General features: G+C 43.3%; 2 long non-coding RNA genes across 2 annotated transcripts; both read left to right on the top strand.

Annotated features, from left to right (window-relative positions):
• The first annotated feature begins 1680 nt into the window (after positions 1–1680).
• Positions 1681–2194, top strand: LOC137599828 (uncharacterized). The gene is made up of 3 exons (XR_011036881.1): positions 1681–1826; positions 1902–1984; positions 2066–2194. It is a non-coding gene; the product is annotated as an uncharacterized lncRNA (long non-coding RNA).
• Positions 2195–6405: 4211 nt separating this feature from the next.
• On the top strand, positions 6406–6919 carry LOC137599823 (uncharacterized). The gene is made up of 3 exons (XR_011036880.1): positions 6406–6551; positions 6627–6709; positions 6791–6919. It is a non-coding gene; the product is annotated as an uncharacterized lncRNA (long non-coding RNA).
• Positions 6920–15468: the final 8549 nt, after the last annotated feature.

The raw sequence follows: 15468 nt of genomic DNA, 5'->3' as shown, positions 1-15468 counted from the left end.
AATATATGCGTCACCGCTTGTCCGACGGCGACCACATGGACAGAAACATGGCGTCTGCCGTCTGACGAGAAGGAGCCATTTTAAGCGCTTTTCTTAGATCTAATGTAAATGATCATATGTCAATTGGCTCCAAATAAAAATCGGAAGACAGTTTCACATCTCTACTGTCACGTAAACATGAGCACAGCAATCCACATGACAGACTTTATTTGTGAAGAATAGTTTAAAAACATCATGTGCTCTGATCACGCTGGCGTGATCAGGGTTAAGTAAACCAAGTTAGTCTAACTTAACTAAGAGTTGGGTTTACTCAGAAGGATCCAGGAAACAGATTGCACTAAGAAAATCAAGTAAACAGAACAAGGTATGATACGTTTACAGGATTTTATTTTAACATGTACATCTTAAACCAAGGCCACAGAAAATAAATGAAATGTGAACGATAAAAACAAATATATAAGCCAAATTGTGTCTTATGAACAAATATTGCTCAACAAATCTAGCAGTTTCTGTAATACCATCAACAACATAACAATATATTGTTATTCTGATTACTTCAATCAGCTTTCAAGTTAAATATAATATAAACAATGTGCTTTGAACTGCAATAAGCAAAACGGAAATTAAGTAAAAAAAGAAAATTATACTGGCAATCTAGGAAATTTCAAATTCCCAATGCTCAATGCCCAGTAACAATTTTTAGTAAAGGTTTTGCAGTCACTATACATTATTTAAACTAAGTGTATCAATGCCAGTATGGTCTTTGATAGCAGTGAGCCTTATTGACCAGTTAGAATTCTAGATGCACCAATTTTCTGTGCTTGTGAAAAAAATATTGAATTTATTTGTTAAATTGGTAGGCATTGCTTCAATTATCTGTTCTAACTAAGACCACACCGGCAATAATACACCTAGTTTTAAATACTGGATTGGGACTGCAAAACCTTTACAAAACACTTGTCAGTTTTGTTGGTTAATACTCACATCAAGTATACCTCAGGATCTCTTATTTTAAAAGATCTGCCGGCAGTACAAACACCTACTGCAAAAGAGCATTTTTCAGGCTCTGAAGATTTGGTCTCAGGTTGCTCACACCCAAGTTGAGCATTACCCTCTGAATGAAGTCAAAGGTGTTCTTTAATGTTTTTGGATAATCCAAGTGAAGAGCATATATTAATCCAAATGTAATGCAAAAAGCTTGTGCATGGCTTTCAACATCATCCACAAGAATATCACCTTCCAGTATGACAGCAATGCTGGAGGGTTCAAGGTGCAGGGCATGTGAAAGTGGCAGCTGTCAGTCTTCAGGTATAACAGTCAATACCCCAACAGGAACTTGTTTGACATCGGCAATATCAGTGTCCTGCAGATATAAAGGAAGGTTACAAACTAATTTGAAAATTTTGGCCTTATAGTGCAAAACTTTCAACATACCAAACTGCAAATTGTGTGTAATACCTGGACATTCCAGTGGTATTATTTGTTATTAACTGGCCCAGCCCTCCTAAATTATCTGTTTACTTTTTGCTGGTGTAGCCAGAGGCTATTTCCCTCCCTGTCACTGTTTGGCACTGTGTCAGCCTTTTACGCACAGCTGTGGCGCACTGATGGGGGGGGGCGGTGCTACGCACACTGTTATATTCAGGTGCGTGCGGTCGCGCCCGCTCTCTCCTGCTCCTCATGCACTCCCGTAGTGGCTGTGGCTCAGCGTGGCCGCAAATTGTTTGGCGTGGCATCGGCAGCTCAGTTTCCCCAGACGGCTTCCCATTTGGGTGGTTTGAACCTGTCGTGTGGTCGCCATTTAGGTACCCAACCGTCTCGCCCAGGTAAGCACCCTGCCATCTTTCCCTCCTGTGGGTGCGTAATGCGCACTGTGGTGACACGATCTCCACCTGTTCCAGTGTGGCTGGCTGTCGGGGGCCGAGGGAGAGGGGCTGACCTGTGTGGAGCTCTGCTCAGCGCGTCTGTCTACCTGCCCGCTCTGGTATGTTAGTTTGCGCTTTGTCCGCCTTCGTTTGCTGTGTTTCCACGCACCAGCTCATTAACATCCCTGTGTAAATCCCAGGCTGTGTACCCCAGGCGTGTTTGAGACGCACATCCTCCCGTTGCCTGGGGTGTGCTGTGCTTGCGGCGCGCTGGCCATTACAGGACACCACGGACCACTACTCCTTGGGCCACGCTGCTACCCTGGCTCTTCTCATTAGCCCTGGCTCTTCTCATTAGCCCTGGCTCTTCTCATTAGCCCTGGCCTTTTTATAATGGCTTAGTCTTGGCCCTTTTATACAGGTTTTATTTCATACTGGCCTTCTTAACCATTTTATTGAAGTATGGCACATTTGATTTTGGATTATTTGGCTCTTTGACTTTCCTTTTGTTCATTTGGTTCTTTATTTTGGTTCTGTTCTTATTTTGGTTAATTCATTCTCAGTTACATTTTGTTATTTACCATTAGTTTATTGAATTAGTTTGTATATTTAAATAATGTGAATTATCATTTAGTCCACACCAGTTTGTGCTGTTCTGTTGTTTTAATTGTTTTTCCTTTTCTGTTAGGTGCTGCGGGCTGACAGCGGCAGTTTTATCCTTGGTGGTGGCGCGTTCTTCACGATCCCTTTTTTGGTTTGAGTGTGTGCAGTGTCACTGGGTGATTCGTTTGATTTTGGTTGTCCCTGCCGCTTGGTAAGCCTGGAGCCCCAGCCCTTATTTCCTTTTGACCCCAGTGCTCACCCTATAGTACGGCATAACTGGTGTGTGCCACATATTGTATTATTTTAATTCTTTTGTTAATAAAAATTTGTTTGTTTTAATGGAAAACAGTCTCGCCCCAGTGGTATAACGGACCTGTGTGATCAATCTGGGTTTAGGATTTCCTGGGGTGCAATTCCCCAGGTGGCGTTGTCGACTCAATTCCGGTATTCCTCACCACCCCATACTCCGCTCCCGCCACATTCTGGCGTTGTCGGCAGGATACCACATTTAAAGGGGCAGAGACTTGTTTTCCTTTTTGTTATTAGTTCCCCCCCCCCTTCTTTGGTATATTTGTGTTGCTAGTGAGAGCCAGGGCAGCAGTGTTGTCCTAGGATCCAAATTTTTTTTGTTAGTAGTTAGGGTTTGGTGCAGCGTACCCGCCGTCAGCATGGAGGAGGAGGTGCAGCAGCTTAAGGAGCTGGTGTTGCAGCTTAAGGCGGACAATGAGCGACTTCGTCAGGAGCGGGCTGCTCCCATGGCGGGCTCTGGCGGGGCCGGCTCCTCTTCCTCCGCCCACGACAGTCATGTCCCATCTGCAGGAGGTGCCACTGCTGCTCTCGAGCGGCTGGTGCTAATACCAAGAGAACGGAAGTGTCCCATGTTCAATGGTAAGACCGGTATTGGGATAGCTGAATGGGTAGAAGAAGTGCAGGCGTGTGTGCGGGCCCGCCACCTTTCTGCTGCTGACCAAGCCTTTTTCATCTTTGATCATTTGGAGGGAGAAGCGAAGGAGGAGATCAAATTTCGATCTAGTGCAGAGCGAGGGGACCCATCCCGGGTACTCGCCATCTTAAAGGAGCTATATGGCTGTCCTCAGTCCTATGTCAATCTACAGCAAGCTTTCTTCTCTCGTCACCAACTTGAGGGAGAGACGCTCCTGGAGTTCTCCTTGGCTCTTATGGCTCTGATGGCCAAGGTCAAACAGTGTGCACCTGATGGGATGCCCAATGCCGATGTTCTCCTTCGTGATCAATTTACTGAGCATGTTCTTGATAGTTCTCTCCGGAGGGAACTTAAACAGTTTTCTCGCAGGCAGCCCACTGCCACCCTGTTGGAACTACGGGGTGAGGCTATCCGGTGGGAGAGGGAAGGTCTTCCAGGGGGTGCTAGGGGCCGCAGCTTCTCCTTGCCATCAGCTTATGGCCTGCAGTACGGAGTGCAGGGTTGTGTTCAGCCAACTCCTACTGTCACTTCACAGGGCCCAGGTTTCGGTGAGCTGATGGATCTCTTGGAACGCCAACAGGAGCAGCTTAATCGTCTCACGCAGACTGTAGCCTCCCTTGGGGCTTCTCGCCCCCAAGGTCGGGCTCCTCGCAATGGCCCTGTAATCTGCAGGAGATGCCAGCAGGGGTCTGCGGCCCACTGAGCGCAACATGTCCAACTACAGCTCTATGAAGCTGGAATTCCTTGCACTCAAGTGGGCCATGACCGAGAAATTCAGGGAATATTTGTTGGGGCATAAATGTATTGTCTACACTGATAACAACCCATTGAGTTATCTCCAGTCTGCAAAACTTGGGGCCACGGAGCAGCGTTGGGCTGCGCAACTTGCCGCTTTTGATTTCGACATCAAGTATCGTTCTGGCCGTAGCAACAAGAATGCCGATGCGCTGTCACGACAGTATGTGCCTGGTCCCCTCCATGGGACTGAGTCTTTGCCTGGTACTGCAGTTCCAGCTGATTTTCAGCTTGACTCTAACCTAGGCCCTGTAGTGTCAACCACTCAGCATATGGTTTCTGTTCTCCCCTCTCATTCTGTTGCTGACCTCCAGTCCTTGCAGGAGGATGATCCCCTCCTAAAGACAGTGTTGCCATTTTGGCGACGTAAGGTACGACCAAACTGGGATGAGCGCCAGCAACTTTCTAAGGAAGCCCTGGTTCTGTTGCGTCAATGGGACCGTTTGGTGGAAAAAGATGGGGTACTTTTTCGTCAGGTCTTCCGCTCAGACGGGGGAGAGGGGTGTCTCCAACTTATCTTGCCTGCAGTTCTAAAGCAGGAGACCTTGAACCAGCTCCACCAAGAACACGGTCACCAGGGCATTGAAAGAACAACAGACTTGGTCAGACAGCGTTGCTATTGGCCAAACATGTCTGCTGACCTCAAGCAGTGGGTCTTGGCATGCGAGCGCTGCCAGGTCGCCAAGGACTCTGGACCTAGGACTCACAGCTTCATGGGCCGCTTGCTTGCCTCCCGACCCAATGAGATCTTGGCCATAGATTTCACGCTGTTGGAGCCTTCTCGAAACGGGTATGAAAATGTCCTGGTTATGACCGACGTGTTCAGTAAATTTACTGTGGCTGTCCCAACACGTGATCAGCGGGCCTCCACTGTTGCACAGGTGCTGATCTCCGAGTGGTTTTACAAGTTTGGCGTTCCGAGCCGCCTTCATTCGGATCAGGGAAGGTGTTTTGAGAGTTTGTTAATTAGCCAGCTCTGCTCCTTGTACAGTGTTGCAAAATCCCGTACTACCCCATACCATCCGGCAGGTAACGGCCAATGCGAGCGGTTTAACCGAACTCTGCATAACCTCCTTCGGACTCTTCCAGTAACACGGAAACGTGACTGGGCCTCCTGTTTGCCTCAGGTTCTATTTTGTTATAACACCACTCCTCACCAGGGTACGGGCGAGTCTCCGTTTTACTTGATGTTTGGGCAGGAACCTCGGCTTCCTGTAGACTTCCTCCTTGGTAGAGTTGATGATCCAGAACCAGGCAATGTACAGGATTGGGTGGTGGAACATCAAGCCAGACTCAAGGTTGCTTTTGAGGGTGCCCGTGAGCGGTTGCTCGCAGCGGCTGACAAACGAAAGGAGCGACACGACCAACGTGTTCGGGAGGTGCCTCTTTCAGTGGGCCAGTTGGTGTATGTGAGGGACCACAGCGGTAGGGGGCGCCAGAAGATCCAAGATCTCTGGAGCTCAGTCGTCCACCAAGTGGTAAGGGCTCCTATTAGTGAAGGAACGGTTTACACTGTTGCCCCGGTGAATGACCTGCACAAGGTTCGAAACGTGCATCGGGACATGCTAAAGGCAGTGGTCCGGCCTGAGGCTGCACCTCCTTCATTGGAGGTGTCCACTCCGCCTGCCCTGGCCGCACCAGATGAGTCTTCGAGCGATGGTGACTTGTGGGTCTTGCTTCCTGAAACACCCCGTCCACCACCTGTAGCTGCCGCTTCATGTCCCCCAGGCACCTCTGTCGTGACCCATTTGCCAGCCCCGCTCGCGCCGCCAATCTCTCCAGTGCCTGAAAATCTCTGGTTGCCAACTCCTTCGTCTCCAAATGATCAACCAAGTACAAGTCAGCAGGCCCTGCGCAGGACTGCTCGCTGCACTGCTGGTCACCACTCAAATGTACATAATCTCCCCCGGTCTGCTGGTCGCAGTGATGGTGCTGTTGGTGTTGCCGCTAGTCCAGTGTCCAACACCCAGCTAGCCATTTTCCGGCCTTGGTGTTAGCTCCAGCTTCTTGCACACGTCGTCGGGCCGACGATTCAAAAAGTGGGGGTAGGTGTAGCCAGAGGCTATTTCCCTCCCTGTCACTGTTTGGCACTGTGTCAGCCTTTTACGCACAGCTGTGGCGCACTGATGGGGGGGGGCAGTGCTACGCACACTGTTATATTCAGGTGCGTGCGGTCGCGCCCGCTCTCTCCTGCTCCTCATGCACTCCCGTAGTGGCTGTGGCTCAGCGTGGCCGCAAATTGTTTGGCGTGGCATCGGCAGCTCAGTTTCCCCAGACGGCTTCCCATTTGGGTGGTTTGAACCTGTCGTGTGGTCGCCATTTAGGTACCCAACCGTCTCGCCCAGGTAAGCACCCTGCCATCTTTCCCTCCTGTGGGTGCGTAATGCGCACTGTGGTGACACGATCTCCACCTGTTCCAGTGTGGCTGGCTGTCGGGGGCCGAGGGAGAGGGGCTGACCTGTGTGGAGCTCTGCTCAGCGCGTCTGTCTACCTGCCCGCTCTGGTATGTTAGTTTGCGCTTTGTCCGCCTTCGTTTGCTGTGTTTCCACGCACCAGCTCATTAACATCCCTGTGTAAATCCCAGGCTGTGTACCCCAGGCGTGTTTGAGACGCACATCCTCCCGTTGCCTGGGGTGTGCTGTGCTTGCGGCGCGCTGGCCATTACAGGACACCACGGACCACTACTCCTTGGGCCACGCTGCTACCCTGGCTCTTCTCATTAGCCCTGGCTCTTCTCATTAGCCCTGGCTCTTCTCATTAGCCCTGGCCTTTTTATAATGGCTTAGTCTTGGCCCTTTTATACAGGTTTTATTTCATACTGGCCTTCTTAACCATTTTATTGAAGTATGGCACATTTGATTTTGGATTATTTGGCTCTTTGACTTTCCTTTTGTTCATTTGGTTCTTTATTTTGGTTCTGTTCTTATTTTGGTTAATTCATTCTCAGTTACATTTTGTTATTTACCATTAGTTTATTGAATTAGTTTGTATATTTAAATAATGTGAATTATCATTTAGTCCACACCAGTTTGTGCTGTTCTGTTGTTTTAATTGTTTTTCCTTTTCTGTTAGGTGCTGCGGGCTGACAGCGGCAGTTTTATCCTTGGTGGTGGCGCGTTCTTCACGATCCCTTTTTTGGTTTGAGTGTGTGCAGTGTCACTGGGTGATTCGTTTGATTTTGGTTGTCCCTGCCGCTTGGTAAGCCTGGAGCCCCAGCCCTTATTTCCTTTTGACCCCAGTGCTCACCCTATAGTACGGCATAACTGGTGTGTGCCACATATTGTATTATTTTAATTCTTTTGTTAATAAAAATTTGTTTGTTTTAATGGAAAACAGTCTCGCCCCAGTGGTATAACGGACCTGTGTGATCAATCTGGGTTTAGGATTTCCTGGGGTGCAATTCCCCAGGTGGCGTTGTCGACTCAATTCCGGTATTCCTCACCACCCCATACTCCGCTCCCGCCACACTAGTGTAGACCCAGCTAATTTCAAACTAGACCAAAGTAGTTGCAGTTGCTGATTTCAGTGTGTTGTATGCAATACTTACAAACATGACTTTGAAAAAAGCACTTCCACCATCGCCAAGGAAAATTGGAAGACATTGTAGGACAGCACTCCTAATGGCCTCGATATCATGAGTCTACAATTGGGAAAAAAGTGAAATAAGGAAAAGCATTTTCTGAAGAAATTGCATTATATTTTTCCAACTTGAGTTATTTAAAGGAGCAGTTTGACAAGTTAGGAAAGGCATTTTCTTGTCATACTGAGCTAAGGTATTTTCTTGTCATACTGAGCTGGATTATAGGGTCGATTTCACTTTCATGTCTGTATAGCAAAAATTTGCCATAGCTGATTATCAGGGTATTTGTGTGTTTGGAAACTAGAACATTTTACAGAAAGGTACAACTTGCACAATGCCTTGTACTTATATAAAAAGAGACAGAATGCATACCTTTGTTTCAACCTGGGAAAGGATATCCTTAAGTGTCCTTCCAATTATTCCAGTTTTAGATTTGAAGATCTCAAGGAAACGTGGGATATAGCGGTCCAAGAACTCAAAGAAGTCCCGATTAAGATCTTTACCTTCCACCTTTGTGAATTCTGCAAAGACCTTCAAGTACAAAACAGAATACAAACAAAACATGTCGTACCAAGTTAAGAGTTGACCACAATATTATCATATAAAAACTATGAATGAGACTATTTCGCATTATGTACAACCTTTGTGATTTTATGTCTAAGCAATGTTTGTTTTTTTTCCTTATTCCCCCTGGCATGAAACATGGCACATCGATTCACTTTCACCGCTTTTCTCTCGCTCTCACTCCTTTATATTTATCTTAATAAACCGGCTGGTCAAGAGGGCATAGGTCGGTCAGCCAGCACGCTTGCCTGTCTGCCTGCACGGTCCTCAGGTCCCGAGAAGCACGGTGCCATGCTAGAGCAGCCATATAACCATAACGTTTTTTATTGTGTTAGTTTGCTTCAAACTAGCATTTACATCATAATCACATCATTAATGTATCATAGCTGTCTATAAATTACCGTGGGACATGATACAATATTACACAATTTTGGCGGCTTTAGTTACCTGTCCGGACTAATGTTAGCTATCAATAGCATTAGCTTAGTTATTGGACAGAAATGTTTGTAATGCCTACGTTCAGAAAAAAAATGTCCTGCAAAAAATTTGTTGTAGGTAATGAAATTATAGCTGACAATCAAAAGACTTAACAACTTACCAAGAGACGCAGACATTGTTGTCTTCTTCCAAAGTTTTAGTCCACGCGGTTTCTGGAAACTTCTCTCATACTGCACTAGTGCACATGTGCTCCACCGAGCCTCTGTGCATTCATGCCAGGAACAGCATGATACAAGTACAGTGTACGCAAATGGACTAAGCATTGAAGCTCTTTAATGAAAAAAAAATGACTAATGACTATTAACTTACTTTTCATGAGCTAAATTAACAGGAAAGGGATAGATCAATAGCGTACACTGTTACGGTTTAAGTAAGCACAACTATTACCTTTCAGAGTGTTGTAGTTCTCTTGTAATACTGAATGTGCACTTGCAGACAAGTGTATTCACAAAAAAATTGGACCTTTTATATTTGGATTACATATATAAAAGTGCATTTACATATTCACAAGAAACAGCTGTTTAACTATAGGGTAAAAGAGAAAAAAATACGATTATATGATTAACAACTCCCATTCTCATTCATTTGCTACATACTATTTTGAAGGGACTGTTAGCACTGCATCTAGACAATTGCCTTATGCCTTTTTATCTTGCCTGTCCAAGATGAGGTTTTACTTCAATAAAAGTAAAACCTGATGTGTAGATGAAACCTTGCACACATCTGGCCGATATGCTAGCATTTTTCAGAATCACTCCACACATCTGAGCTGACACTTATTAAGAGGTGTTTGACACTAGGACCAGGCAGCTGCCAAGAAATTGCGCCAGACCATTTCAACCAACAAACAAACTGGATATTATTGATCTGCAGGAGATTCTGGCAATTTCGGTGTGACTTTAAAAGCAAATGCTTTTTTGGTACAATGAGAGAACCTCAAGTTGTGTTAATGATGGCAAAAAACAGCTTGTTCTGTATTCCTATACAAGTGGGTTTGGAGCATAAAACTAATTGTAGCTTAACTAAAGCATTGTCAAAAAAGTAGGTAGACTTTCAATATATCAAACACAATGGGCCTATTTCACGAAGGCAGGGTTAACCTACCCTGAGGTAAACCTGTGGTTCTGGGTTGCTTTACCCTGACCTTGCAAAAACCAGGGATTTCGGTTTCACAAAAGCGGTTCACGGGTAGTTTAAGTAACCCACGGTAGATTGACCCGCAGTTTAGCCGGTGCGCCAACACTATAAAAAGCCATCATCAATGGAGCCCCAATTCAACGAGTCACGATGACCGCTAACAAGAAGCACTGCGAATACTTCACCAGAAATGAGGTTCACACTTTGATGCACGCCTACTGCGATGTCCAACACATTTTTAGAGGCAAGAGCAACAGCGCTGTGGCCACAAAGGAGAGGGAGAAGGCATGGGAGGAAATCGCTACTCGAGTAAATGAACCCTAGTTTTGTCTGATTTCAGGGTTAACTTACTCTGGGTTTCCACTGCACGTGCTTTGTGACACGGCCCCTCCTCCAGACCAGGCTAGCTTCAGAGTCTGTTACTGTGGTAACAAACCTAGAGGTTTACCTCGTGACACAGGCTAGGTTTACTCCTCTGACTCTGGGTTAAGTTACCTCCCTTTGTGACACTGAAAGCCCTGGTTTTCCCTGATTTCAGGGTTAACTTACCCAGGTTTTCCACTAAACCGGCTTTCCACTAAAACGGACCCAATGTTTAAAAAAAAAAAGACTTACTCTGGTTTTGTAATCATACTGATGGAAAAACACTGATTGTTGTCACTTTGAAAGGAAATTTTTCCTTTCAAATTGTATTAATTGCATGCTGTGTGTTCATTTCATGCTGACAGACCCCTTGTGTCTGTGTGTTTTTATTTCAGGGACCTGTACCAACATATATTCTGCAAATCCATGTTCAATCAGTAAGAGTGTAAAGATAATTTCCCCAAGAGGAACAATAAAGTGTGTTTCTTTCTCTTTCTTTCTTTTGCAGAGTTAAATTTCTAGTTGAGAATTCTGTTCTAATTTTGTAAAGGTATTCAGGGCAGCAAAAGTAGAGAAGAGAATGTCTTCAGAAATGTATAAATACAAATAGGTTTTCCCCCAATGCAATCAGGAATAACGTACATTCGAAAGTCACATGCATTTACAACAGGTCTTTCATAAATTAATTTCCCAAAGAGGTGGGCTTTGCATTAGTAAATGTCAACACAGTTGTCTCCCTAAGGGTGGAGCTGACAGATAAAGGAGTGATTAAGACAGCAAAATCTTGATGTTGCCATTCTCTGACGTCAGGACCATTGCTAGTGGCAGGCTGTGTTATTTCACACTTACATAACTTGAAACACATGCCACAAGCAATATCAACCCTATCAGTCTCCACCTGTCCAAATTAGTTTCAGCATCAGACGAGTTAAGTTAGGACATCTTAAGTAATGCAGAGTTGCTCTGAAAATGAGATCAGAATGATGTGAGAATCCTAAATGCAATGCAGATTGATTTACATTTTTGTAAAAGCATTCAAAAGATTTCATTTTTATTTTTATTTTTTTTCTGCAGGTACCTGCACCTCCTTCAGTCAGCCTGGTAATATAAAAGCTTAATGTCTGCAGGTTATTGTCATTATTTATCTAAAAATCGACAATACAGAATTCTTGTATTCCTTAAAATCTAACAACTAATGACAATGTTTAATATGTATATAAGAGCAAGTGACTGTTAAAAAAAAAAAAAACTTCTTTGATAAAGTAATGAGCTACATAATTATATTTGTTGCACTATTAAGCAGTTTCCTAAACTGGGTAGCAGTTTAGGAAGTTTTTTTGTATGGACTTTGTCCTTCCTCGTTTTTTTCCCTCCTGATGCTCTGGCTTTGTCTGGCAGTCCAAAGGTAAAGATTAGTTTAATTAAATTGCATATTTCTACATTATAGGTCAGGCCTGTGGTGAACTGGAATTTCATTCATGGTGGTTCTCTTGTACACTGCATCAGCTGGCAAAGGTTTCAGTAACCTTGTAAATGTTTAACAGGAAAGGAAATATGTGTACATTCAATGCATTTTAGATTACCCTGTGCATGGCTATTACCTTGGTGTTAGACTGGCATCAATCCCAGTTTGGTAGGTTAACTTTAAAATTGTCAAGGAACTGATGGTGTGAACCCAAAAGCAAGACAGTAATGGGAAGTACCAATCCATAATACCAAAAAAGCAGAATTAAAAAAAACAAAAAAACAAAAAACCAGGTAATCAATCTGAACAACAATACTACAACTATTACTTTACTGCTCCAGTAAAGGGAAAAGCAAAAGACAGAACTAAGGACATATCAGTACACAATAGGCAAACAGGAACAGGAACGCTGGAAAGTAAGAATAAATGCTAATGTTGCCAAGGAACTGAGGGTTTAGCGCATTATATGTGGAGTGGAGACTAATTGAGAGATGGGTTACAGGTGAAAACGGTGAACTTGATTGTAGAGAAGGCTCTCAAAAGCCAGATGTTCGTGCAGAAAAATACAAAGGTTAAAACTAACCGTGAAAGACTTGAATGATTTTTATACATGGCACATTTGCTTTACCATATGGTCGTCTTTCTCCATGTACAGCATATTCAAAATTTATAATAGTATCTGAAGTAAGATGGCGAAATGTTCATTAAGTCTCTGAAGAATGTCACGAGTAGAGAAAAAAATTATTAAAGAAATGTAATGTATAGTCAGACGTTACTGGTATTGTTTTTTATCCATGTTATTCATCAGAAGCAAAATTCAAATTCCAGTACTTCCCCTCAAGACTGCTCCAGTAAATTTCTCCCGAACGAGCATCATTGTGGGAAATAGCATTTCATCTGAACCTTATCTTAGTTCAGTGTTTTTCAACTTCGGCTGCTGTTCATTTAGAGTGTTTGTTCACAGAATGAATTAATTATTTTTTACTCATTGTCTTTCTTTTTCCAGTCTTATATTTCATTAATTTGTTTATGTTTATATTTAGTGGGATTTGTTGGCAAACTAAAGGATTAACACTTATGTTCAAACAAAAATCATCCCAGTCGTCCTCTAAGTACAACAGTAAAATAATTACATTTACCACATTTTTGCATTTAAAAGCATCCCTGAGTAGTTGAATTTCAATGTTTTTAGTGTAGTGGTGGGAGGATTGAATTCACTCCTGTGTTCCAATTCATCCCAAACAGCTGCAAAGTTTGTTCACAATTTGATCTTTACTTAATGATTTAACCTTGCTTACAGTCAAGCCATGGATTCTGTAAATGTAAATGTGTCTCATTCAAAAGATGGAAAGAAATTATTTTTTTTCCTGAGAGTGCTATACGTATTTTTGAACCAAGTATTAACGTTCTACTTTCTTAGACTATTTCAATAGTGGAGTTAAAGAACTTCTTCCCGTTTTTTTCTAGTGGAATGTGTGTGATTATTTGACCTGAACAGATGTTGTACAAAATATGTTCTATTTATGCTGTGTTAAATTGTCTACAATAACACATTAAACAGTGGACAGTGACCTAAAGTGGAGAACCTAAATTGTTGCAGAACTTAAGGAATCCATCACCATTGTGAAAATAAGTGAGATGATGATACGATTTTGGATCTTATATTTCAGTCAATTTTAAAGTACAGAAAGCCATCAGTTGTTACAATAACAAATAACAAAACTTCAAATCGCAACATCAGAACCACTGTTCCCTCAAGAAGATTTATTAGGCACACTGAGTACCAGCTGCCTGGCTAAGCCCGCACACACTCATAAACACATTTTCCTTCAGAACATCCTGAGCTCTTTGTGGAATGATTTCAATAAAGTGCTGGAAACCTTTCAAGGGATCTGAGTCTGTGATGACTCGCCGGTGCTTTCTCATGCAGAGACAGATGCAAAGAAAGATTAATGGGATGCTTCAGCAAATGTTGAAAATTTAGATGGAGAAAAAGGGGACAATGATGTCAGAGAAGGAGCATGAATTCCATGCTACCTATGAACAATAATGTATGACCTACCGATTTATAAGCATACTTAGATTGGATTTTGTGTGATAAAATTCACAAAATATGTCAAAATCACCATGAGGGAGCGTCCTAACATACTTATGATTCAATGTGAGTTTGACTGGTGCATATCTGGTGCATTCATTCATTCATTCATTTTCATGTACTGCTGCTGTATCCGCCGTAGTGGGTCACGGGGAGCTTGAGCCTATCCCAACTGTCATAGGGTGTGAGGAAGGGGACACTCTGGGCACAACGCCATACAAACACGCACACACTGACTCCTACGGGCAATTTGGGACCGTCCAATCAACCTGAAGTGCATGCTTTTGGAGGTGGGAGGAAGCTGGAGAACCCAGAGAGAACCAACGCAGACACGGGGAGAGCATGTAAACTCCGCACAGAGTAGGACTCGAACCCGGACCCGCCGTGTTGTGAGGTGACAGTGCTAACCACTGCACCACCATGCCGCCCTATATCTGGTGCATGTTTGGTAAAAATGTAACATGCAAGACATGTTGCAATACAAGAATCACTTTTACATTGTATGTACTGCACCTGTGTCTAATAACGGAGAAGTTACTTAAGTAATCAAGGTGTGAATCAAACACATAAGACAGTGTAAAGGGTCACCTGCAACTCCTCCATGCTGTTGTTTATGGTGTGAGTGTAAGGGGAAGCTCTAGTCAGCTTTGGAGCTTAGAACGGGGGCATTCCCTAATGAGATGCTGGTGACAGAATTGTGCACATTCTGTTGTCAACCCACATCATTGATAAATGCATCAAGCCATATGCATGGCCTGTAATATGAGACCATTACTCACTCCATTATAAAGATAATCAGAATTTACTTATTCATAGAGGTCAACTGAACAATTAAAAAAGCTATTTGGTGAGAATGTGAGGGCTTTTGTCAAAGTATAAGGAAGTATCTTAATGTCAGATGATTCGAATTCAAGTGACTATAAGTGATGAGAGTGACCTTACACAAGTATGCTTCATGTGATGAAAAAAGTGAGTGCCAAGCAAGACCTTCAGGTTTGTTAGAGAGTAACACAAAAAGTGTCTTGTGGGTGGCTGACACCCCATTTTAGTATTTACATTGACAAACATTAATGAAAATTGATTATTTTAGGACATTTTTTTGTTTTTCTTTACAAAACCCAAAAGCGGTGACGTTGGCACATTTTGTAAATCGTAAACAAAAACATAATACATTGATTTGGAAATCCCTGAGCCTATATTCAATTGAATACACAGCAAAGACAAGATACTTAATGTTCGAACTGGTAAACTTTGTTATTTTTAGCAAATATTAGCTCATTTGGAATTTGATGTCTGCAACATGTTTCAAAAAGCTGGCACAAGTGGCAAAAAAGACTGAGAAAGTTGAGGACTGCTCATCAAACACTTATTTGGAACATCACACAGGTAAACAGGCTAATTGGTAACAGTGGGGTACCATGATCGGGTATAAAACAGGCTTCCCTGAAATGCTTAGTCATTCACAAACAAGGATGGGCCGAGGGTCACGAATTTGAGTGAGCAAATTGTTGAACAGTGTAAGAACAATATTTTTCAACGAGCAATTGCAAAGAATTTAAG

This window comes from Antennarius striatus, chromosome 1, assembly GCF_040054535.1.
Source record: "Antennarius striatus isolate MH-2024 chromosome 1, ASM4005453v1, whole genome shotgun sequence".
NCBI lineage: Eukaryota > Metazoa > Chordata > Actinopteri > Lophiiformes > Antennariidae > Antennarius > Antennarius striatus.
Note: the sequence above shows the minus strand (reverse complement) of the source record. Positions and strands in the feature narration are given on the sequence as shown.